This window comes from Chinchilla lanigera, unplaced genomic scaffold, assembly GCF_000276665.1.
Source record: "Chinchilla lanigera isolate Chin_1 unplaced genomic scaffold, ChiLan1.0 scaffold00013, whole genome shotgun sequence".
NCBI lineage: Eukaryota > Metazoa > Chordata > Mammalia > Rodentia > Chinchillidae > Chinchilla > Chinchilla lanigera.
In genome coordinates this window covers 21,661,224-21,668,557 of record NW_004955414.1, presented here as the reverse complement: position 1 = coordinate 21,668,557, position 7,334 = coordinate 21,661,224, and positions in this window count along the sequence as shown.

Below are 7,334 nucleotides of genomic sequence, written 5' to 3'. Positions count from 1 at the left end.
TAACAACCAACGTTAATTCCTATCATCTTGTTTTGAAATCCTGTATTGTTTTATTGTTTTTGTATGGTTTGGGGTTTTTTTTGTCTTCATTATTTTTTTTGTTATTTTTTTTCCTACTCTTAAAAACAAAGAGTGTGTGTCTAACAGGGACACATTGATGGCACAGGGACCCTGATGACTTTCACCTGTGTGTTCATGTTTATCAAATACATGCAACATTGCAATGTAAATGATAAATATTATCTCATTTTATCTTGCTGGAGAATTTGTGTCTACTTCAGTTTTCTTCGTATTTACTATTTCCAAAGTCTTGGTTTTTAACTAGTATTTTCTTGTTGAAGGGAACCTGGTATACTTGCTGTCTTTGTACGCCACCATCACAAGTCATCACTCTTCAGAAAATTGACTTTCACTATGCGTTTTAAAAAATTTAACAGCAGTGTATTTTTTCCCAAATACTGACTGCACCATGGTGATGCAGATGTTTACAGAAAATGTGAGAGACACTTCCATCTTCTTCATAGTGCCCTGTTTCCTGTGTGGTCCTAGATTACTGACTTTGAAAAAAGATCTTATTTTTGAAAATCCATTGTTACAAACAGTAGAAAATTAAAAGTAAGCTTTTATTATTTTTAGAGGATAGGAATTGTGTTGAATGCATGTGCTTTCTGCAAAGATCATTGAGGTTTTTTCTTGTGGGAGATACCAAGAACATATGTATTTGTCCATTACCAAAAATGCCATGTCATTTTTAAATATATCTGCTGGGTGTAGTGACTGGCGTACGCCTGCAATCCCAGCACTCGGAAGGCTGACACAGGAGGATTGCTGCGAGTTCAAGGCCAGCCTGGACTGCTAAGTGAGCTCAAGGTCAGCCTAAATTGCACAGTGAGACCCTATCTCAGAAAGACAAATAAACAAAATAAAATAAAATAAAAGTCTGTTCCCAATGTCTTTTTGTCAGTGGCAAATAAATAATAAAGAATTACTGAAAAAGTCCTAAAACAAAACAACTTAGAGCATCCAAAACTTATCTCAAGAAAGTTTGAGAATCAGGAGTGTGGGTGTAACTTGGCCAGTGGTTCTGACCCAGATTGTTTTTTTCATTAGGTTTAAGGATAGATGTCAGCAGGGACTGACGCCATCTGAAGGCCTAAGCGAAGCTGCATGATCCACTCCTTTATAAAAACATCTGTATTAGCGCATGTTCTCAGTGCATAATATTTACATTCCTCGTGTGGGGTTGGTACATGTGCATAACATCTCCATTCCTTGTTTATCCTCTCCTCTTCCCTCTGTCTCTCTCCTGCCTAAGAAGACAAACCCTCATAGCTGTATTCTATCGGTCGTGCAGACTAACCCTCACACAAAGTGTAACAAAGGAGCTTGAGTTCCACAGAGCATGGGTTGTTTGGAGACACCCTGGCACTGGTAATCATATTGTCTAGGTTTGTGTTACTTCTACCAGGGTTCAGTATTGAAAGGCAAGCAAAGCCAGGTACGGTGGTGCATATCCGTCATCCCAGAAGTCTGGGAGCCTGAGACAGGAGAATCGTAAGATTGAAACCAGCCTGGGCAATTGAGCAACTTAAGAAGACCCTGTCTCAATGTAAAATACAGAAAGGGTTAGGGATGTAAATCAGTGCAAAAGCCCTTGATTCAGTCCCAGTACAAAAAAAAAAAAAAAAATCTCTGCTGCAGGAGATGATGTGGCCTTACTCCAAAATCTCAGCATTCTGCATTGTGATAGTCCCACTGGAAATTTCTATTAGTCCTTGTCTCGCCACTGATTCCCCTATAACTTAGGTTTCTTTGGTCAAACGGCCCAAGCGGGAAGGATAGTTGTACAAAGGCCTCAGCCTGCTTCTGCTGGGTTCTGGTTAAAACTCATATCTGCTGGGTGTAGTGAATGGCACATGCCTGTAATCCCAGCACTTGGGAAGCTGATACAGGAGGATTGCTGCAAGTTCAAGGCCAGCCTGAACTGCTACGTCACGCTGTACTTGGCTGACGTGGTATTCCTACGTGTGAGATGTTCACACAGACTTTACAGAGGAGTATTAAGCTCTGCTCTCCCTTCTTCATAGAAGTAGGGGAAGAGGAATATGTCCTGCAAAATGTAATTCATCTCCTGTTTTGGAGAGAATACCTTGGTAATTTCTTGATTCCAGGGCTCTTAAAAACATCACTGAATTAGCCAGTTCCTGACTTTTCATAGGATTAATCCCCCACACTCAGGAATGCATATGTTCAAGCTATCACCATAATATATCAGACCATCACTCATCTTCCCCAACAGCGTAATGTCAACAGCGTGGTTGATAGGTGGAATTTTAAGCTCTCTGGATCTCTGTGCAATATACCACTATGCAGGACAGGGCTCTGAAACAGCTGTGAATAAATAGTGGTCCCATGTGAATGCTGTTAGTGACTCAGTTTTCTAGTTGAAATAGATTTGATAAAGCAGTGATCATACTCCATGTGCACAGGGCTTCACATATACTGTTCTACTTGTGAAGCCATATCTGGCACATCAGCAACAATCAGAATTTCTACTTAAGTCTGAACTAGTCCATGGGCATTTTTAAGGATTCATCTAGTGTCTGCATGGAGTAGGACTGAACAGACCTGCTGTAGGAACAGCACCATGAACAAGAACTGCACTGTTAAGCGACACTCATTTCCAACACCTGATTCCTGACACAGCAAATTAATTCTTGCTCACCTAGCCTTATAGGGCTGGGGATGTAGCTCAGAGGCGTAACAACTGCCTGGCAGGCACAAGGTCCTGAATTCAGTTCCCAGTACAAAAAAAAAAATCATCTAACCTTACTTATCTAGCATTTTTGATGAAGTGCCCTCAAAATTCAGCCGCGGAGGTTGCATTGGCACCTCCCAATATATCACATCTAGTTCTTGTAATTCTGTAGATATTTATCTTTTTAATCTCTAATGAGGTCTAAAGTGTATCTTACTTGTGTAACAGTGATTGAGCTCTACTTCTCAGCCTGGCAGTTAGGAGAGATGGTACCTGGGGGTTTTTATCCCAGTGGGGAGGACACAAGGCTTTTGCAACACCTTCTAGCATGTAAATTGGACCTTTGCATATCCAGAGATCCAGTATAGATCATCAAGACAATCTCTTCCAAAGCTGTCCCAGTTTTCAAGATTCTGGGCTTTCACTATGAAGACCCTGACCTTCACTGTAATCAGACTCACTGTAATTGACTGTTCAAACATCACTGGAGCCCTGTGACTCTCAGTATTAAATCCACCATTTGCCATCCAATTTATCCACACTTCTACTATAAGTGATGAAGATTTCTTCATACACTGCTACCTCTGAGGCACTCTAGCTCTCACATTTAGTTATTAAATGCTGATTAGTGGTTCTGAGTTTATTACTAGCTCTCTACAAAGCATCAGAACAAGTTGCTGGTAACCACTAAGCACCACTGTTTGTGTAGACACTGATTCCTCAATATTTTTCAAATGTCTACATTTCTTCACCTGCTACGTTTACTTCCACTGCTAACATATTTAGCAATTAAACTACTGCACCTCATCATGTACTATCTTTCTCCTTCTGCAAATCAGTAGAGCATCCTCCGGTTGCCAGGTAATTCCTGATTCTCATCCAATCACTTGTTCCACTCTCAATCACTTGACTTCATCTGAATCCTCTGAAGAGCAGAAGCCAAGATGGGATTAAACATGCACGGATTTGTTTCAGAAAAATACTTATATGAAAGAAAATCAAGAAGCATTGTAGGTTAGGACAACCTACACACCGTAAATTTAATCCCACATTAAAGAGAGAGAAGTTTGGGTGGAGGAGCCTTAGAATGTGATACAAATACAAAGTAGGATCACCAAGGAGCCCACCAAGAGGACCTACATCCCCCAGCAACGGCATCCTTGCTACACTCTGTGATCAGCAGGGAGTACTCAAGGAAGACGTTACTTTGGAGTGAATTCAGTGGTGGGTTTCAAAATGCAGAAGGTAGATCCTTCAGGCAATTAATTTTCATGTACTAAAAGCACATTCATTTTCCCTTACATGACACTGGAATTTGGAAGTCAAGAGAAAAAGATATTAAGAAAATTATTTCCCACACTCTGTCACTGACTCCTGTATTTCAAAAGATAGAAGTCAGTAAACTCTTCCTACAAAAATTTTAGATAATAGGGGTTGGGGATTTAGCTCAGCAGCACAGCGCCTGCCTGGCAAGTGCAAGGTTGTGAGTTCAGTTCCCAGTACCAGAAAAAAAAAAAAAAAACCTCAAAATTTTAGATAATAGATAGTTATGACTTTGCAGGCAATGTATGAACAAAATGTCACTAGAATGCAAAATTAGTATAGATGCCATGTAAACAAAAAAGGGTGCCTGGGATCCCCCCAAAATACCTTGTTTACAAAAACAGACAGCAGACCAAAGTCAGCCCACAGGCAATAGTTTTCCAAACTTTTCTCTAAATCCACAACATCATTCATAAAAATGAGTAATTAGGATCAACCGAGTGTCTACTAATACAGGATTAGTTGAAAAAATACTAAGAAACAGCTTTTCTTAAAAAATGAGATGAATCTACAGTATATATATATACTATCATGGATTATTGTCAAATAATACTATGTTAAATAATAAATTATAAAATAGTATATATAAACATGATTTCCTTTTTTAGTAATGATATCTGTAGAATTTTGTTAGCACACTAAACATAGCTGAACAGATACATGTTTTATTAGGTTGAATAATATACCTTCCAAAATTCATGTCTATCCAGAACTTCAGAGTGTAGCTTTATTAATAAATAAGATGCTTTCTGGGTGTGGTAGTGCCCACCTGTAATTCCAGCACTTGGGAGGCTGAGGCAGGAGGATCGTTGTGACTTTGAAACCAACCTGGGCTACAAAGTGATCTCAAGGCCAGCCTGAACTGCATAGCGAGACCCTGTCTCAAAAAGACAAAAAATGAGCCAGGACTACAGCTCAGGGGCACAATGCTTGCCTGGCAAACGCAAGGTCTTGAGTTTGATTCCTGGTACCAACAACGAACAAACAAACAAAAGGACAAAAATAAATAAATAAATAAATGAATAAATACAATTCTCACAGTGGCAATCAAATTAAAAGGATATGATACTGGGTGTGATTTAACTTGATGACTGGTATCCTTAAGAGAAAAGGGGTATTTGGACACAGACGAAGGGAAGATGGTGTGAAGAGACAAGCAGGGAGGGTGCTATGTGATGGCAGAGGCAGCAGTCACAGTAATGTTTTCATAGCAAAGAATGTCAAGGATGATCAACAGCCATGAGAAGCCAGGAGGGAGGCGAGGGAAGACTCTCCCCTGCAACCCTCAGCAAGGGCACGGCCCTGCTGATGACTTGATTTTGACCTGTCATCTACAGAACTGTAAGAAACACACACACACACACACACACACACACACACACACACATTGTTTTAAGCTACTTCATTTGTGGCAATGTGATACTTCAACTCTGAGTTATGATGCAATGTTAAAATAATACCGGTCACCATCTGGTGAGATGCTGGCATTTTACACATTACGTTTTAATAGGTGATTTTAATGTCATGCATTTTAATCATTAGGCAAAACTGCTACATATCATAAAAAAGTAAAAGCTGAGGCAGTAACTCAGTGGAAGAGTTCTTGGCTAAATGCATGGAAAACTTGGGTTCCACACTCGGCAATATAGAAGAAAAAAATCTTTAAAACTGCATACACTGGCCACGCATTGTGGTGCATGCCTGTAATCCCAGCACTCCAGAGACTGAGGCAGGAGGCACCCTGCGAGTCTCGACCAGCCTTGAGCTACAAAGTGAGTTAAGGCCAGCCTGAACTGCATAGTGAAACCCTGTCTCAAAAAGACTAAAAAAAAAAAACCTATTTGGACATATTTATTCTCCAGGAATACTTAGTTTCTGCAAAAAATAAACAGTCAAAATAACAACATGAGCATGTAGCTTTTTTTAAACAACAAAAGCTGAAACAAACATCTACCCACCAAAAGGCGATTGCTTAAATGACTGTTGACAAACTTACCATGGAATGCTGTAAAAGTTTTGAAAAATAAGATCTTCATGCTGCTACAGAACAATCACTAAGATACATCATTATATAAACAAAAAATTAAAATAATGGTTTTCTATTTGTGTAAATTAAAAGCTATAATTTTTCCACCATACTGTTTGCTTTTATTATACACCTTGTTCCACAGAATACATATAAAAATAATGATCTGATGTCAAGGGTGCATTATGTTTCTTAAGTTCTCACTTAGCAATTTTCTAAAAATTAAAATATTCAATCTTCTCATTTTTAGTGATCCCCAAGCTATAGCATCTACCCAGATGTTAATGTCCCTGTCTCAGTTTTTAGAGTTTCAGATTAACTGAAGAAGTTGCATTAGAGTGGGCAAGGCTGTTACAAGACTTTCTGCTACTGGAAAATAACATAGGACATATAGGATAACAAATGGAGTATGACATATAGACAAAGACATATAAAATGAAATTAATTTATTTTACCATTAATATGACATTTAAGCAGATGGCAGACAATTCAAATTAAATGGGACTGGAGGAGATGATACAAATTGAAACATTTTCATTTGTCATTCTTCAGCTATTGGTTAAGCTTTCTGTGATCGCATTCTAGATATATATTCAAAGTAAAGTTTATCTGAAATGAGATTGTTTGTGAGATAGATCTGCTACTTTTTGATCAGTATTGACATTGCACAGTTCATATCAAAATCCTCTAAACTCTGATGAGGTTTTCTTTCATTACTGTCAGTGGCACTTTGCACGACCTCCCTGACTACCCTCCCTCCCCATTCTTATGAGAATGACTATTTGAATGAACGTTACTATATTCAATGTCTATCCTCTGCCCTGGTCATATTTTTAAAAGAGACAAATTCTAGTTATTCCCATAAAACTATAAAATACTATACAGCTATGAAGAAACAGAAGGAAGATGTTTTATATTCCATTGTTTGTTCTGTCACCTTGCCTGCTTTATCACATATACGTGTCTCTTTAACAGCAGCAACAACAAAGGAATAGTAAGAACATCTTTCTTTTGTTCTGCATGAAAATAAGACTCAGAAAAGTAAAGAAGGAGAGCTAGGCCCATCTACACAAGCTCTTCTGTTTCCGGAAGTCTTTTAATTTTATTTATTTTTAGCAGTGCATATTGGGATGCAGACTAGTGGGTTTCATTCAGAGCTTCTTGCATGGTACAGGCACCCAACGTACATAATCATGCCCTCTCCTTTTGAGCTCCATTTGCTTCCCA